The sequence below is a fragment of the Carettochelys insculpta genome, chromosome 6 (genome assembly GCF_033958435.1).
Source record: "Carettochelys insculpta isolate YL-2023 chromosome 6, ASM3395843v1, whole genome shotgun sequence".
NCBI classification, from domain to species: domain Eukaryota; kingdom Metazoa; phylum Chordata; order Testudines; family Carettochelyidae; genus Carettochelys; species Carettochelys insculpta.
Window position 1 is genome coordinate 28,275,101 of NC_134142.1, and position 19,148 is coordinate 28,294,248.

General features: G+C 46.1%; 1 protein-coding gene across 1 annotated transcript in view; it reads right to left on the reverse strand.

Annotated features, from left to right (window-relative positions):
• BDKRB2 (bradykinin receptor B2) overlaps positions 1-19,148 on the reverse strand; it is a 49,405-nt gene that overhangs the window by 19,932 nt on the left and 10,325 nt on the right. The gene's annotated exons all lie outside the window — the stretch shown is intronic.

Here is a 19,148-nt window from a genome sequence, read left to right on the forward strand (position 1 = left end):
GAGTGGTGATGGTTCCGTCCGGGGCAGGAAGAGGAGGGGCGGTCCCAGGGCCTGTCGCGGTCGGGGTGTCGCTGGTCGTGTGGCTGGCACCCCCCGGGTCGGAGGAGATCCCGGGCTCTTCTCTTTCGTGCCGGGCCAGGGGGCAATCCCTCCGGACATGCCCCACCGCCCGACACACGAAGCACCGGGCCTCCCCCAAGGTGTAAAAGACCTGGTACTGGGCCCCTTGATGAGGCACCAGTATAGTCCCCTCCTGGGCCACCCTGCCCTGTGCTGCCGCCAGCGGCAGTTGGATTCGCGCCTGCCAGCGGAAGGAGAGCACGTGCCATAGGGTGGGGTCTTTGCAGCCAAGAGGGAGGGGACTCAGGACCAACAAGGGTCGGCCCAGGGAGGTGAGGAAAGGCATAAGGGCGGAACTGGGAAGAAAGGGAGGGACAGAGGAGAAAACCACCCGCACGCCCAGGTCCTCAAGTGGCTCCAGGGGCACATAGATGCCCCCGACCGCCAAACCCCTCTCCACCGCCTCCTGCGCGGCGGCCTCCGACACCAGGAAGAAGATGATCTTCCCGAACATTCGAGAGGCCGCCACCACGGCCGCGGGCCCCACCACCCGTGCCAACGCCCACATGTAGGTCTCCACGTGGGGCGAGGCCAACACCATGAGGCAGCGGACTCCGTGCCTCCTGGTGAGGGCGGGGAAGGGGCCGCGACCGTCAGGGATGGTATTCCGAGCGGAGGCGGAAGGAGAAGGGTGCAAGGTGGCCACCACCACCTGGGCATATGACCTGGGGCCCAAGGGATCCGAGCTCTCAGGATCAGTGGTGGGAGCACGGGGGAGGGAAAGAGGGGCTGCAGCAGGTGCATCAGCAGCTAGGGTGGAGGGCCCAGCCACGGGAGGTTTGGCCTTCCAGGCAGGGCTCTTGCCCTTTTTGGTCCCCTGGCCCTTCCTGCCCTTTTGGGGGGGGGGTGGATTAGGGGTGGGGTCACTGGAGGAGGATGCCGCGGCGGGGGCAGCAGGAGCCCCGGAGCCCATGCCCGCGCCCTCAACCGTCACAGAGTTCCCGGCAGCCCTGGACGAGACGGCCGCTGCTGCCGAGGTGCAAGGAGTGACAGTGGAGGGGGAGGCAGGGAGGGGGCATCTACAGACAACCCCCCAGTGGGTGGGGAGGCCATTTTATAAGGTATGAGGATTCGTGAAAAAATGGGAGTGGGGCCTTTAACTAGTGGGGGAGGGGAGAGGGGAAAAAGAAAGAGAAAATGAAAATGAAAATGGCTGCCCCTCCCCCACCAGCCAGGCTGAGGACCTGGACAGGCAGGGGTGGGGCAGGAGGGTAAAAAAAAAAAACAAAGGAAAGGGAACACAAAAAGGCCACAACTCCCAACACAAGATGATAAGATGGCTCCTGTTTCTGCACTGGGATGTGGGGGGAATTCAAGATGTGTGTGTGGGGAGGTGAGTGCAAGGAAGGGGAAGGGGCTCAGGCACCTAACAAAAGAAGGGGGGGGATTTGTGGGCACAAAGGGGAGGGAGAAGAGGGGGAAGAAAGGGGGTGGCAGAGCCAACCAGAAAGCGGGAGGCAGGGGCTATAAAGGGAGGGATGTGCCCACGGGTGCCTGAGGGATGGGCCCACAGCAGCTGCTGCAGAGCCTCACAGAAACAGAGGAAGGAGGAAGGGGCAGATGGTTAGGGTGGGGCCCAGATGGAGAGGGACCCAGCAGCAGCTGGGTGGGGGGCGGGGGCGGCAAAGGAGGCAGTGGCTGCAGGGGTGGGGCAGGGACCACACCCTAACACCCCACCCCCAACTACGCAGCCACCCCCGTGGAGCCCTGGTGGAGAGGGGCCCCACCCAAACTCACCACCCCTCAGCCACTCCACAGCAAGCTGTGGAGAGAAAAACCCAGCCACAACCCAAGAAAGCCCCTGACCTCCTCCGAAGCAGCGAGGATGCAGCAGCCAGTAGATGGAAAGAGTGGGCCCAAATGGAGGGCCAGAAAATTCCCCCCAGAAGATTGAAAAAAAGGGGGGGAAGGGTACCCCCTCCCTGCCAAGAGGCAGGGCAGCAAGAGTCCCCCCACACACCACCCACCCAGCAGCTCCAGAGGGAAACTAACCAGGAAGGGTGGAGTGGGGGGAGGAAAGAGGCAACCTGCCCAAGGCAGGGAAAGGGAAGCTGGCCCAAGAAGGGGGCCAAAAGACAGTCCCAGAGGGCGTTGAAGCAGCCAAAGGCTGCCTGTCCCCCAGTACTCACCTCCCAACCGCGGGGCTCCCCAGGTGGGATCCCTGCAGCCTGGAGGACAGAGCATTTCTGTCCCCTGTCTAGGCCCAGACCTTCATTGGTCAGATAGGCCCTGTGCTCCCTATAAAAGGCTCCCCATCTGGTAGCAGGGGGGAAGGTTTTGGGACGAGCACAAGCACAGCGAAAAGGTACCACGGGGAAGCAGTGGGCGAAGTGGCCCAGGGTGAGGCTACTACTTTGGGTCAGGGGTAAAGGTCCTGCCGGTTGCCTCTTGTTCTCATAGGGACCCTGGCTCAGAGTCCAGGGTAGAGGGTGGATCTGGACTCCCCCGACCCTTCCCCTGAGGGATCACTTTACTGGAGCAGGCGCGGGCCTGCAAGGGGACTGGTATTATTCTCCCTGTACTGGTCCTGCCTATGATGAGGATGGCTTGCTAAGCGGAGACCCCTGCCTTTGGAAGGGCCTGGGCAAAAAGGGGGACCTCCGTGAGTCTCTGAGGCAGCACAGAGCCACCAGGAAGCGCAGGGACCCACAGAGGCTGACAAGGGACTTTGTCACATCGCACATGATGGCATATATAATATTGGTAGATGTGCAGGTAAAGGAGCCCCTGATGGTATGGTTGATGTTAGGTCCTGTGATAATATCACTGGTGTAGATATGTGAGCAGAGTTGGCAGTGAGGTTTGTCGCAGGGATTGGTTCCAGGTTTAGAGTTACTATGTTGTGATCTACAGTTGCTGGTGAGAATTTGTGTAAGGATGGCAGGCTGTCTGTAGGTGAGGACAGGCCTGCCTCCCAAGGTCTGTGAGAGTGAAGGATCGTTGTCCAGGATGGGTTGCAGATCACTGATGATGCATTGGAGAGGCCTTAAGTGGGGGCTGTATGTGATGGCCAGTGGTGTTCTCTTGTTTTCTTTGTGAGGCCTGTGTTATAGCAGGTGGCTTCTGGGTACCTGTCTGGCTCTGTCAGTCTGTTTCCTCACTTTCTTAGGTAGGTATTGTAGTTTGAGGAAAGCTTGGTAAAGGTCTTGTAGATGTTTGTCTCTGTGTGATGGATCAGAGCAAATACGGTTGTACCTTAGTGCCTGGCTGTATACAATGGATCATGTAGTGTGCCCTGGATGGAAGGTGGAGGCATGTAGACAAGCATAGCGATCCATGGGTTTTCGATATAGGGTGGTATTTATGTGACCGTCGCTTATTTGCACAGTAATGTTCAGAAAGTGGATCTCTTGTGTGGACTGGTCCAGGCTAAGGTTGATGGTGAGGTGGAAACTGTTGAAATCACTGTGGAACTCTTCAAGAGCCTCCTTTTCAGATGATGAAGATGTCATCAATGTAGCACAGGTAGAGGAGAGGCACTAGTGGACAAGAACAGAGAAAGCGTTGTTCCAGGTCAGCCATAAAAATGTTGGCATACTGTGGGGTCATGCGGGTGCCCATAGCAGTGCCACTGATTTGAAGGTATAAATTGTCTTCAAATCTTAAATAGTTGTGGGTGAGGACAAAGTCACAAAGCTCTGCTAGTATTTGTGCCTCAGTCTCATTAGGGATAATGTTCCTAATAGCTTGGAGTCCATCTTTATGTGGGATATTGGTGTAAAGGGCCCCTACATCCATGGTGGCCAGGATGGTGTTTTCAGGAAGGTCATCAATGGACTGTAGTTTCCTGAGGAAGTCCATGGTATCCCAAAGAAGGCTGGGAGTGCTGGTAGCATAGGGTCTAAGTATAGAGTCCACATATCCAGACAATCCTGGGGCAAGGCTGCCAATGCCTGAGATGATGGGGCGTCCAAGGTTCCCAGGTTTATGGGTCTTGGGCAGCCGGTAGAATAAACCTGGTTTGGGTTCAAGGGGTGTGTCTGCGTAAATCTGTTCTTGTGTTTTTATAGGGACGGTCTTAAGCAGATGCTGTAGTTTCTTTGTGTATTCCTCAGTAGGATCCTGGGACAGAGACTTGTAAAATGTGGTATTGGAGAGTTGCCTGGCAGCCTCCTTTTGGTAGTCTGTCCTATTCATGTTGACAACAGCGCCTCCTTTGTTGGCCTCTTGGATGACAATGCCAGAGTTGTTTCTGAGACTGTTGATGGCGTTGCATTCTGCATGGCTGAGGTTATGGGGTAAGTGATGCCGCTTTTCCACAATTTCTGCCTGTGCATGTCGGCAGAAGCATTCTATGTATACTCCAGTTTGTCATTTCAACCATCGGGGGAGTCTATGAGGAATGCTTTTTCTTTTACCATAGGTGGGAGGGTACCTGTGGGTAAGTGCGCTGTTCCGTGTCACGTTGGATGTATTCCTTGAGTCAGAGATGGTGAAAGTAGGCTTCCAGATCACCACAGAACTGTATCAAGTTTGTGGGGGTTGTGGGGAAGAAAGAGAGTCCCCAAGAAAGGGCAGATTCTTCTGCTGGGCTGAGTATGTAGTTGGATAGATTGACAATATTGCTGGGTGAGTTAAGGATAACACTATTGTAGCCCCATGTGGAAAGTAGGAGTTTAGATAGTTTACAGTCCTTTTTATTGTGTAGAGAAGAAAAATGAGCATTGTGAATCTCCTGTTTTGTTTTTAGTAAAGTCAAGCCATGTGGAGATTTGTGTGGAAGATAGTTGGTTTATGAGGGTCTCCAGATTCGAGAGCTCTCTTTTGATGTTGACCCGTAATAAGTGGATATCTAGCTAATTAAAATCATGCCAGACCACAGATATTGCCAGATCACAGAGTGCCAGACTAGAGAGGTTCAACCTGTAATTCATTTGTATGTAGGTGTTTGTTTGTTTGCTTTAACCTGTAAATAACTCTCTCTACTTTTTCCTAGTGTTTTGAATGCAAATTTACTAAGATTGTACCCAATCTGGGTATTTGGATACACAAATAATCAAACATCCCGCTTCCCTCTCCACATGAAAATCAGGTGTTTGCACACTGAAATAGTTCTTTGTTGAAATGTCCACTAGCAGACACATCCATTAATTACAACTTGGCTGTGTGTAATACTGAAGAAGTGCTGCAATGGATATGCAGCACCTCATGGTGTTTCTACACACGCCACTTTCTCCGAAAGTGGCATGGTAATACACGGCCTGAAATATGCTAATGAGGCATGGATGCAAATTCCCCGCACCTCATTAGCATACGGTCACATGATTTGGAGTCCGGAAGACTGTTCTTCCGGACTCCAAAATGCCGTTTAGAAGCACGGCCCCTGGGCGTCTTCCGGAAGGAAGTCCTTCTTCCTGAGGTCCCTTGTTCCCAAAAATTTTCAGGAAGAAGGGACGTCTGGAAGAAGGACTTCCTTCCAGAAGCTCCCCTGGGGCCACGCTTCTACACGGTGTTTTGGAGTCCGGAAGAACGGTCTTCCGGACTCCAAATCATGTGACTGTATGCTAATGAGGCACAGGGAATTTGCATCCGTGCCTCATTAGTATATCTCAGGCCGTGTATTACCATGTGTAGAAATGGTCCATTAGGCTAATTCTCCCCCTCGGAAACTTCAAAGTTACAAACTTTGAAGTGCCAGCATGCTGTGTAGCCGCTGGCACTTCGAAGTACCAGTGCAACATCAAAGTGCCCTTACTCCCAAATTTTTTTTGGCATGCTGGCATTTCAAAGTTTGCAACTTCAAAGTTGCTGCAGGGAGAGTTAGCCTAATGATATGCTGAATATTCATCGCAGCACTTCATTAGTATTCTCTGATCAGGCTGATTACATGCCCCCTTCAAAGAAGGGGACTAGTGTAGATACACTCCTTGTGTGTAAAATCCTAGTAACTGTGCATATAAATTAGACATACTATTGCACATACACTTTTGTACGTAGACAGATGTTTGGAAAAGACTGTCTTTTGGAAACAGTTTGAGGAATGGAAGTTTATGCCTAACAGTCCCAATGAAAAGAATGTTTAACATCTCCTGCATTTGTGTTCATTGCTCTCATTTTGAAAAACTTTAAAAATTACAAACAAGACCTTTCTGTTGCATATGAAGATATTGTTTGCCATCAAGTATGAATGCATAGGAATTAACGAGTCATAATGTATCTTAGTTCTAGTAGTGCAACCAATCATAAGTGCCAAGGGAAAAATAAAGTAAAAAGCAAGTGAAAAATCTTTCCCCATTTCTATTCTCTTTAAAGGAAAATGATACACACCAAGAAATAAAGAAAATATAAAGTGACACTATGCTCTGAAAACTAAATTTTAAGGCATCCCACAGCATGTAATCTCGTGGCACAGAATGAAATTACAGCTGTCCTATGGCTTCTATAGATAAGTGCATTGATCTAATTTATTTTGGAAAAGAAAACAATTACTTCTATTGTTTTTAAAGTTGTGTCAGTAGCAATGAATCCAGTGGGGGAAAAAAAACAAGTTGCTAAATTCCTCCTGGGAATAGTCCATTAATTCTGATGTTGTTCCTTTTAATCACCTAAAGGAAATGTGGAATGGATGCAAAACACATCCTGCTGCAACAAAGCTGGAGGGAAAACATGAGAAAGACTAGCCTTTTAACTGTTTCCAACATAATGCCTTTGTTATAATAACCCAAGTTACCAGGGGATAAAAATCTGGGATAAAAAAGTCTGATCCTGCTGTTACCTATGGGTTTCAGAACCCAAAGCAAAGGTAACTTAATAAATATATATGCCTCCATGTGTCAGCAATGCCCCTCTGCCATGTACATTGAACGAACAGGAGAATCACTTCACCAAAGAATGAACAGATACAAATCAGACATTAGGAATCTGAATACACATAAACCCATGAGTGTTCCAACTTGTCAGGATACACTATTGATGACTTAATGGTGTGAGTTGTAAAACAAAGAGATTTTAACACCAGATTACAAAGGCAGACATCTCAATTGGAATTCATTTTCAAGTGCGATACCTATCACGATGGACTCAACAAAGATATCTACCTTTGGCATTACAAGGACTATTTCCCCACCTTTGATATTCGCAATGATGGCAGACATCCCATTTAACTGAACAGATGCTCACAGACATTTTTTGTTCTCTTCCCCTCCTCTTCCTTCACCCCATCTAGCTGATTCGTCAGGTTTTTTAAATTTTTTTCCCAGTTTTTTTTTTTCTATCTGCTCTACTTCTCTCAGTTATCAGTTGTTCTCCAGATCTGAAGAACTGGGTCTGTCCCACACAAGCTCATAACCTAATAAATAATATTGTCAGTCTTTAAAGCTCTACAGGACTGCTTTTTTGTTTTGTTTCTCTCTAGGCATTCACAAAAATAAATCAATAGAAACACAAACACTTGGTCTGATAAATGATTTGATGCAAGACCACCATGCTCTTATCTAAAACTACTATTAGATAGTAAGTGTGCATGCACATGGTTTAGGAAATCCCAGATACAGTTGCCACAGTCTAAGCTGGTTTTGAAAGATCACTAATGGGATTCTAGGGTTCCTCTTTCTGTCCCTGTCAACTCACCAGGCCAGTGCCAGCCTGGACTTATGGGGTTTGTTTAAACACAGCCGATAAGGGATAATTGTACTTTATTAAGCTTATCTACTCCAAGTTACTGCAAATCATTCACAAGATACACATTAACGAGCTTAAGCACAACAGGATGTATGTGTGTGGACAAGAAGCTATTTGGCATTCTAACATCCCTTTCTGCCATGGGGCGTTCCAGTCCTGAAGTGCCGCACATCAGGGCTGCAAAGGACATTGCTCCAGCTGGGGGAACGGTTGAGGCACCCCTGAGGTGGACAGTCCTCATTGAAACTCAGCTAGGGGCAGGACCTCACAATGATTTTGTCCTTTAGCTATTTACTGGGTGTGCGCATCCTGGGTCAACACCACTTTTAACATTCTCCAGGGGCTGAAGCCAAGGTTGTCCTGGTTCCTGGTCTCTTTAGGTTCCCAAGTCTAAACACAGGTGTGAGGGATGATATGACTATCTCATGTTTATGTTTACGGGGTCCAAGGCTGTAACAGCCTGTAACACAGGGATGGGAACTTGGTTGTACCACAGGAATGAAGTTCCCACTCTTGCTCTCTGAGGCCTGCAGCTGCTCTTTAAGGCCTTTAGGCTGCAAACAGGTTTGTTGGCATGTTACATGACCGTCCCAGCTGATGAGGGGTCTAGATATCAGCTCCTTGGTCAGAAAGAAGCTTCCTAGAGTGCTCCGAGTTATTTGCCTTCATCTAATCTTTTATTGCTAACTCTAACACAGCACATAACCTATAGGGACTCCACAGAACAATTATTCCATTGAGTGGTCAATTTGCCTAATTTCAACAAACTGCTTATTGTCTCAAAACATTTCTACTATTCCTAGCCACAGCAACCTGAAACCAAGGTCACTATTCATTCACTCTCTTGCACGACTTCTTATCCCATCCTCCCATTCTGAGTATTAACAAACTGCAGGTATGCAGCTGCCTGAGCTCATCTTGAAACGGTTTAAGATTATTCCTAGCTATGTGATGTTTGATTTTTCAGCTGGCACTGGCTGAACATACACAATGGCTGACTGCAGAACTGCCAGATTCTGGGGTGCATGCAGGAATGTCCAGTTCTAGAGTAACACTGCAAAGCCTTGCTTATGTGATGTGTCCTTACTTTCTTGAGGAAGGTGCTGAGCAGACAAAACTGTTAACTTTGATTGGACTGGATGGAAGAACTGAACAGAGTAACTATATCTTTAGGTGAACGTAGCAGGGTGAGCTCATATCTAGCTTAAGTTCAGGCTAGAGCTGGAGTTGATATTTGAGGCCTAGTCAGTGCTAAGGATCAGTTTTATTTCTATCAACATCTTGGAAATTTTCATAATTTTTCACCCCAGCTAACCAACCCACCTCCTCAAAGCAGCAGTTCTCTTCAAATTTCTGCCATTTTAGGCTGAAATCTTTCACAGGGTGGGCTAATTTGCAAGACTCCACCTACATCTGTGCTGGAAAATAATCATTTTATGGGCTCAAGACTGATCCAGAATCAAACCAAAGGGATAGATTCAGATTTAGGAGTTCATGTTCAAATCAGCTTTCATCTTGGCTCTGATCTGAGATTCCAATTTTGACCCATGTTACTTAAAACTGAGATATTGTAATGAAAAGACATTTTATGGACTATGAAATATTTTATCAAAGTTTCTTTCTTTTAGAGGTACAAATTTTCTTCAATGCTTTGAGAAAGGAAAAACCGTTATTTCATTGAAAAGCCAGAGGGTGTTTGCAACAGGTTACTATGGGAACATAGGTACTGAGTGCAAGAATGTACCAAATTTCAGACTGGCTGAAAAAGTGATGTGTGAAGGGTGTGTAAAACTGGGCAGGTCAGAGAGCACCTGATTTTGTATACCCTGCATGCAAGCAGATGCCTTATTTATACATGGAGAGTGTAGGAAATAGAGCCCCTTATCTTTGCTCCTCAGCTGGATTTAGGCCAGTGTAAATGGGAGCAGAATTTTGGCTCTTAGTAACTCAAGGCCTGTAGCCATCAGTTCAAAAGCATCAACCACAGACTTTTATGAATGCAGCCTGTGATGGTCAGTTCTTGCTCCTAATACAGTCAGTGGCACTCAAGCCATTAGGCTATATACTCAGTTGCTATAAATCAGTACAGCTCCACTGATGTTAGATCTCTGATAATTAACATCAGCGGAGAATCTAGCCCATACATTTCAATGGGCAGGCACTGAATGATATCAGAAAGCTGGCGCTCAGTGTCATTGAATAACACGGGGTATGAATGTAGTGGCTAATAAGCTACCGATTTGAGCATAACAGATTTGAGCTCTTGCTTTTGGGTTATTTGTTTGACCCAGAAGTTAATGGAATCAAGTCACACAAACATCTTTTTATCTGTACTTCTCTGAACTATTATTTAAAAATAATAATAATAAGAATACATCTATTTAAATTATCAAAGGTTTTTCTTGAGGAATGTGCAGAACATAATAGGACTTTAAAACTTTAATAAGTATTAAAACTTTAATAAGTGACAGTTTAATGTGGTGTAATGTTGTGCCTTTTTTTTCCCCTGGAAGTTCTGAATGACTGATGTTCAGTGTATCTAAAGAGGAGAGGAAAAGGCTGATATCTGTAAGAAGTCAGGAGAGGTGATGTGGTCAGTGGTTTAAGGGGTTACATGCACCTCCAGTGTGGGAGGGATTGGCCAGCAGCTGGCAGGGGGAATAGCGGGACCAGCACTGGCAACAGGAAGCATGCCCCTCACTCACCAGCAGCTACCGGGAAGACACAGCATGCTGAATCCACCTTGCACTGCTGGGAAGTGCGGGCGTGGACAAAAAAGCCACATGCTTGATCTGAAAAAAAGTCATCTGATTCTGCTTGGGAGTCTTGACTGCCAGTTTGCTCCTTGAAAGGCTAGACCACATTTCCTCCGACAGAGTCATTCTTGGGAATTATATACCAATAATTATTTCAGAGGCATCAGCTTCCAGAAAATTTCAGGTGAAGCACCAGCATCTGCAATAACTGAATGAGGTCATACCTCTTGGGACAAATTTCTAGATCACAATTTCATTAAAATAAAAATTGGCACATAGGTAGCAGTGACAGGTATAAGCAGAGAAACTGTTAATAATGCCAGCTCAATAGCATTCTTTTCTAGTGTTCTTTTCATGCGTGCATTGGTGAGATGCAGTTCAGTCACTGCAATGGAGTAACAGGATAAATCAGAAAAGTATTTTTTTAACATGAGGTGTCTAGAAAGGTGCTTATTCTCTTCCCCTAAAAGCCCCCAAATGTTTTGGTGCTGAAGTTGCATAGCATTAGTAAAGGAGGGTGTTCAAGAGCTGAAAATAGAACACTCGGACATCCTCTGGTGAAATGTATCCAATACCGATAAACTCTCCACTTTATATATAGACTGGAGTGACTGGGGTTTTGTTTTGCTCTTCCTGCACATTTTCCTTGTGTTGACGCTGTTCAGTCAGCCTTGTTCATTTTTTTCATTTCCTTCCATACATGATGGATTAGTCAACATAGTGGCAGAGCATTCTGTACTCATTCGGTAATGTTCACCATTGTTGCATGCAGAGTAGCAGGTTGAGCTTAGGGACAGGCAAACCTGAGGATGCAAAGATATATATACTCTTGGATATTACTCAGACTGGAGTCTCACTGCAACAGGACAAAACTGTCTGTGTTTGTATAGCACCACATACTGGGGGGTTCTTGGTCTATGACAAGGACTCCTAGATGCTTCAGTAATTAGTCTCTGTAGTACTAATATGTACACAAACCTCCCTGAAGGTTCAAAAGTATTTGTCTGCTTTTTTTAAATCTATACCTTTGTATTTCCCAGTTTGGTATGTGCTTTGAAAGGAGTTAGCATATGAAGTTCTTGGATGCATTTGTTAGTAGTGAGCAGACATCCAGATGCTCTTTAAAATTAGCATGATCTTGATGCTACCAGAGTTAAAGCCAAGTGTTCACTGCTTCTCCTATTCAGTGGTCCACTTCACATGAAAGAAAAGTTCTTGTGACTCCACCAATGTTAGTTTCTCATCTTGCATAGTTTCTACCTCTTTTGATGGGCCAACAGACCAAATGAGAGAGCTCTGGGGACCATTGCTCATCCCTGGGTCATGAGTTTGAGAATCACCCTGGTGTAGGATCTGGCTGTATGAATAGCTTATGCTCCCTGGGACAGGCAGTCTTATTTTAGGCTGCCAGGGTTTTAAATTGTTTCTGTGACATTGCACCGTAAGTCCCATTTTCACAAGTGCTAAAGTCCCATTCACTTTTCTAGGGGAATTAATGGAAGTTAGGCCCCAAAATATAAGAAATGCTTTGGAAAATTATACCTTTAGCATCCTTGGTCACTCAGGGTAGGTCTACACTGCCTGCAGTAGTGGTTGAAAGACTCGGGCTAGCAGGACTTTCACTCAGACTTTAATAATAGCTGTGTAGTTAGTGATCTGGAGTTGTGGCTTGTGCTCTGAAGGAAGAGGGGTTGGCTTCAGGCAGTCCCTCCAGCCCAAGACACAATATCAAAATACTGTCTAAACGTCTATTTTATAGTGCTAGCATGAGTTTTGGTAGCACAAATCTCTTGACCTGAACTGTGTAGACAGTACCTTAAGGGTCAGATTTTCAAAGGTGTTCCAGCACCTCCCTGCCTTTGAAACACTGACCTTTTAGCACTTGTGAAACTTTTACCTTGGATTTGGAATAAATCAAACACTAACACAGTAATAAGCTATCCTGGTCATGGATAACAGGTAAGGTAAGCAAGGGAAGACCTTGCTTTCCCAAAACTGCCCATGCTCTGGTTGGCTGGGAAGGATTGGGCCAGGGTACAGCTGCCCAGCCCTCTGGCTGTTTGGGATGGATCAGGCTATGGTGCAGCTGGCCAGCTCTCCAACCCATCAGGAAGAACTGGGCCTCACTGTCACCTGGTCCTCTGGCTGTCCAGGAATGCTGGGTCTGCAAAGCAGCGGCCCTGCCCTTCGGCCAGCTAGGAAAGATTGGGTTGCGGTGCGGATGCCTATGTGACAGGTGCTCCAGAGCCTGGGTAGGAGGTGGCCATACCCCTCTGCTGAGACAGCTTGGGGTTCAGGGACTGGGGACACTAACCTGGGGTGAGGGCTAGCTAGTTTGGTGGAGACTGAGTTCAGCTCCATGGGGGGCAGGAGGGTTGCAGAAGGAGTGGAGCCTTGGGCAGAAGGTGCAGGACTTGGGCTTGCCTTTCCCAGCTGAGTGTTCACCCATTGCCCATGTTCTTGGTACATCAGCTGTGTCTATCTCTCTCCTAGGATTCCAAGCAGTATCCTGCAGTCTGGTGAAGACCTCGGATAGCTAAAATTGGGGTAATTCAATCCTGCTGCAATTCCAGCTGTCCTTGATGTTGAATGTGTGTTGAACACAGGAGTCAGACAAGGGCCTGGATATTTATTTCTCCAAGCCTGTTCTCTAGAAAGATGTCTCAGGAGGACACCCAGTGTGAGGGAGAAGATTATAACAACAAGGATAGATGGCACTTTCCCAGTCTATCTTTTGCCCCAGTCAGTGGAGCTTGCTGGTGAGACCTCTAACTGGATTGTTTCTCCATGAAGAAGAGTGTCTTTTTTTCTCCCACAGGCATGGTGTACCTCTGTAATACATGAGGGGGCCAGACTAGAAACGTTCCACCCGTATGCCCAACGTGACTGGTTTGGGAAAGTTTTGGGGATGAGTAAACCAAAACCAATTTGCATCAGCCCCCCCAGTGACCTAAATCCACAATTTTGCATGTCCTTAGCTGAAGGCACAACACAAGCTGAAGTCATTATTATGTTCTTCTAAAGTAGCTAGAGCAGTGTTTCTTAAACCGTTCCATGAACAGTGGTGTTCTGTGGGCCACTGGCAGGTCTGTTATTAAACCCAGATTAAATGATACTCTTTTGTTGCTATGATACCTGATTACATTACTTCATCTTGGTTTTGCTGTGTATGTTGTAGTTTGTTTTTTTGTTTGTTTTTGGTCTGACAACAATTTTTGTGAAGAAAATTGTCATCGGTGTTCCACATAAAGATATTATAGTTCAGTGTTCCATGGTCTCAAAAAGTTTAAGGAACATTGAGCTAGAGAACCCTATACACTGTCTCACTCACGTCCCTTTTCCCAAGAGGACTGGTGCTCTGTGTTTGTCTCGGTTGCTGAAAGAGATGGATAGCTGGTAACATAATTTCTTCCTTTCCAGTAGCTGGCTCATTGCCTAGCTTCTGGGTGTCTTTATAATCACTTTGTTCTGTAAATGGTGGTGTGTGTGAAGCAGAGGTCAATGTGCATCTGCATGTCTCCAGCAGAGCAGCTGGGGATGGTAGCAAAATGCATGTTGAAGAAAAAAAAGTAAAAGGAGTTCTTGTATCAGGATGCTATGTACACATGGCCTCTTTTTTACCTATGATAAGTGTTTGCCTGGGAAGTCCCAGCCAGAGCCATAATGTCATGTTGATCATGGGACGAACAAGCATATTTGTGTCTCCTACCAGAGGTCACATGCCCCTTCGGAGGGCTTGGTTACATCCCCACAACCCAGGCAGGTTAAGTGATCGATTGAATTGAGTTCTGGAGCAGAGGTGATGTTACCTCCTGGAGCCCTGTCACAAGGGGTTGGCTCCACAGGTGCAGACTGACTCTTGCCTTTGGGGCGCATAGGACTTAATAAAAATGTTTATGGCTAGAGAACATGGAAGCTGTGAAGACTAAGGTGTGGTTGCACATTTAAGCAATCAGAAGGGAACAGAGCCAATGTGGTGTGCTGTATCTGACACACAAGCCAATGTGGTATGCTGTATTTGACACACAACCCTGATACTTCCTCCTACTCTTGTTATACAACACCAGAACAGTGCTTCACACTTCTAAGTGTTTTGTAAATGCGTAATTAATTCTCATAACCTCTCTGGAAATAGGCACATTTCCGTATACCCAATTTTCAGGTGGGGAAACTGAGGCACATTGGATTCTTGACCTTCCAAAGGCCCCAAAGACATCAATTTCTGAGCAGGATTAAAACTAAGGAACGGATGGCTCTGAACACCAGGCCTGGCTCTTCGCTCTTCCGCATCTCTTCTAAGCATGAACCAGCCTTTCATATGGTGGTGTATGCATGTTTGGCACACACTGGATAAAAAGTCTTTGAATCATTATTCCCTAGGTTGGGCAGGGGAAAGGTCAATCAATCTGACCTTGCTCAGCAGTTGGTGCTGAAAGTACCAAATAACATTTCACACTTATACTGGAGCCTCATCAGATGGAAAGTTAAAAACAAAGAAAAGGACAGAAACAACCAAAATCAATGGCTGAAAGTCCTTTAGATATTCATCTTTTCAAAGCAGCTGTTACAAATAGAACAGTATTGTCCATGCCAGGGCAGACATTTTGTACAGCTGTTTATCTGCATGCAGAACTCCACTTAAAACTCATGGATAAGCACGTTGGTGGTGTCTTTCTTTAGCTCTCCCTTCTGCTATACTGCACATAAAATACACTGTAACTCTTTAGGGAAATTCAGCTCCTCTCTGGAAGCAGCTAAAATGCAGGTTTTCCCCTTGGATGAGGTCTTTACAGCTCTCCCGATTAAGCAGAGTGTAATGGCCGAACAATTTTTGCCAGTGCCTCATCCCCTGCACACTGAATATTTCATGGAGAGAGTTGACTTTTGGATGAATTGACTGTAAGCACTTCCTCCCTTGCCTCCCATCACAACAGCCAGATGCAGACACTGTTGATGGTGGCTGCCCCAATGCTGCACATAGTTATTTGCACCTCACTAATACATTTTCACGCATGATGTCCACAGCTGCAGATTCTCAAGGGGAGACTGTTTGTCACTATTAGTTAATGCAGGCTAGTATCTAAATGCATTACAGCCTTGTCTACATTGCAGAGATGTGTCTATGAAAGCTGTGCCACTATGGGGTGCTGAGCTGCAGGGAGTGGGTGGAGGCTCTACCCTGGCATCAGGGCTGGCCTGGTTCCCCAGCACAGCATTAGGGGCATTGTGATGCAGGGAGCAAGCTGGGGCTCTCCCCCACCATTCAGTATGGATCATTACTGGTACCTTTTACTAAGGTAGCAATATTAAGTGTACTGTAGAGGACAAATTGTATCTTAGCTAACAAAGTTCTGGCAGTCTAAAATTGCCCTTGAAGTTATAGCTGACAATAGTATGTCCATCCTTACTCTTATTTACTGTCTTAAATGATTGCCTCCTTATTGTACACTATTAAAAAGAGTTGGATCACTCCGTGAATGAGATGTCATAGAATCACAGAAATGTTGGGGCAGAATACACTTGGAGAAGTTCAGCTCCCTGCAATGAGGCTGAACCAAGTAAACCTAGGCCATATATCATGAAAAGGGTAAGCAGCAGCTCAAGGGCCAAATACAGACCATGGCTTGCCTTCACCTGGCCCACAAGGTTTGAGAGGCCCCCTCTTCAAAGAGAGTGAGCCAGTGCTGCAGTGGGGGGGCTCCTAACTTCATGGGCTGGATCAAAGTATAGTATCCACAGGCACTGAGACCTCATACTAGGGTGAGTGAAGTCTCTGCTCTGCAGCCTCAGCTGACAGGCAGCTGGCCTTTAGTTCATGTGGTAGACCACAGGGCTTTAGCCCCTACAATTGCAGGTTCGTTCCTGGTGTTGGCAACTGGGGTCTTGTCATCTTATAAAACCAAGCTAGAGTCTAAACTGTACATGCTAGCCTTATGCCAGGGAATCAGAATGCACAAAATCACCCTACACGCTGAAACACATTTTGCATTTCCTGAAAAGTTGCAGTTTTCTTTCGAAACATCCATCAACCAGGTCCAACCCTGCTCAGTTTGCGAGACACTGTATAATGCTGGTACAAGGTGTTTACTGCATGCGTATCAGGTAGATATCTACCCGTTGGTCTGTTTTTCAACATTCATTTCATAATCTCTCTGTGGATTATTCAAATTTAGAGCATGGCAGAGCAGACTGGGGAAAAAAATCCCTTTTTGGGAAGAGTTTAGCCTTCTACCAAACTATTCCCAACATCTTGTAGCTTTGAACTAAGAACTGCAAAACCGTCCTGCTGCCCAGGTGGAACATATCCTGTGGTACTCTCTCAAGCAGCTGCAGCAATCATGTCACATTATTTTGATGTCTCTGGACCCAGCTGTCTAATAGAACGGGATTTGATGGCCCAGCCTTTGTGAGGACATAGCATTCAGAAAATTATGGTTAAAAATGCCCAGCTGTAGAGGGCTTTTTGGAAAGATTTCTTCAATCAAAGGTTGAAGACATGGATGCCCTTGAAGATTTGTGTGTGTGTGTACGTGTGTGTGTGTGTACTTGGGGGGAAAGGTAGTTATAATGATCTAAAAGCATTGCTAAGATATTAACAATGGAAGGTAAAAACAGGGCTTGGATCAGTATCTATTTTGCTGTATCACTGTAAATCCAAAATACCTCCAGTGACCCCAGCCTATCCACTAGAGCTGCATTGATTCTTTCTAGGAGTAATTGACAAAAGAATTTAGCCTCTTCTCTGATAATTCAGTAATTCAGTTTAGAGGAAATTGCAACCGACATAAATGTTTGACGTAAAACTGAACTGTTTGGATGGTTCATGAAAAGTTTGAGGGGGCCTCACTGGTACAGCTGTGGAGTGATAAAAAGGAGTTTGACTCCATCTTTTGGTGTCCACACTGTATTTCTTTCCCTTCTCCAGCATCTTTCCCCATGTTTTTGTGGCAGGCTAAGCAGATGTTGAGGCTTTGCAGGTCAACTTCCCAGTGAAAGGAAAAGAAGGGGTTATAGAATCTGGGTGCAGCCTGAGTGCAGTTTATTTGTTTTTAATCTGTAGACACCAGGCCTTGTACAGAGATGATCACCAACAGCATGTAGATTCATGGACTTCAGCATCAGAAGAGACCATTACCATCTAGTCTGTCCTGTACATTTCAGGACAGAACTGGAGATGTAAATATTGTTTTAAAAAGTACCCACTTAAATTATATGAGTTAACCATTTAGTCATTTAAGTTCACAATTTGCCCCTAGCTAGCAGGGGGCACCCTGCTGTCTCTCCTTGGAAGTGGAGTACAGGGAGCTGAGAGATCATTTGCATGTGCATGGCTGACTTTCTCTCTTGCTCTGATCCCATCCCTTGCTCTCTCACTTACTAGGCACTGCCTGATGCAGCTAATTTAGTGGATTGCTGCCAGGACAGCAGTAGTGCCAGGACAGATTCAAGTGTTCTGGCACATTTAGTGGGTCCCAAGAAGACCCATTGCCACAGTCAACTGCAGGTGAAGTAGAGTGTGTGTCGGGGGTGGGGAGGGGGGCAGGGGATAAGTCAGTTTCCAGGCTGACCTAGCAGTACCCTGGGTTGTGAGAACACTGCAAGCTCCCACGTTCCTTGGTCATTGCTGAAGCATTTTTACTGAGTGCATTAGGTATTACAATGTCATACAGTTATTTTATCAACCTGTTTTAAACATTAACCACAATGTATTAATAATAAGCCAAGTACTTATCGGTAACCATTTAATATCTGACATCCCTACACAGAACCTCGCTCACTCCTACACAGTCCTCTCATTACAGCAATCTCAGACCCAACCCTAAAGCATGATTTGTAGGGTGAAACTCTGACTCAGGAATCAACTCTAGCAGACAGCTTATGGCCTGGGCTATATTAAAAATTGGATTCAAAGCTGCAGAATGGGAAAACAGCCTCTATGCATGTTGAGAGCTCTTGCAAATTAATTCACACCAATTCAAACATGCCGATGTGACATACATCCAGTGAGACATCTCTGGAAAGAAGCCTGCTTCTGAACACCAAGCCAAGAGCGCTACAGAAGTCACTGGGCAAACTGAGTGACACATAATTTTCATAATCAAGAACTTTCCTAAGTTTTCCACAATTGCAAAACATCCCATTGGAAAAGTTTCTTTTAGCAAGAGCCATAGACTTGCTGTGGAGTGTCTTGATGGGGCTGTCTGAAAAGAAAGGCCTAGCGTAGAGAAAACAATGAGAAGTCCTCTGGCAATTTATAGACTAACGGGTTTTTTGGAGCACAAACTTTCATGGGCAAAAACCCACTTTATCAGATGCCCCTGACAAAATGGGTCTTTGCCCACAAAAGCTTATGTTCAAAAAATTCTGTTAGTCTGTATCCACAAAAACAACAAGTCTTGTGGCATCTTATAAACTAACAAAATTACCCCTCTGATAAAGTAGAAGAAGAGACCGCTGGGATACAGGCTTGAGAAAGCTGGGTGAGAAATGAGCACATGGAGGGGGGAATGCCAGGCTTGGGAAAGGGGAAGAGAGATTTTTAATATTCAGAGATGGGTTTAAGACACAGTATAGCCCCAGATCCAGACCTGAATTATGAACATCTCTAAGTTTGGATCTTGGCTTTTGGTTTGCTTTAGTATAAAATCAAAC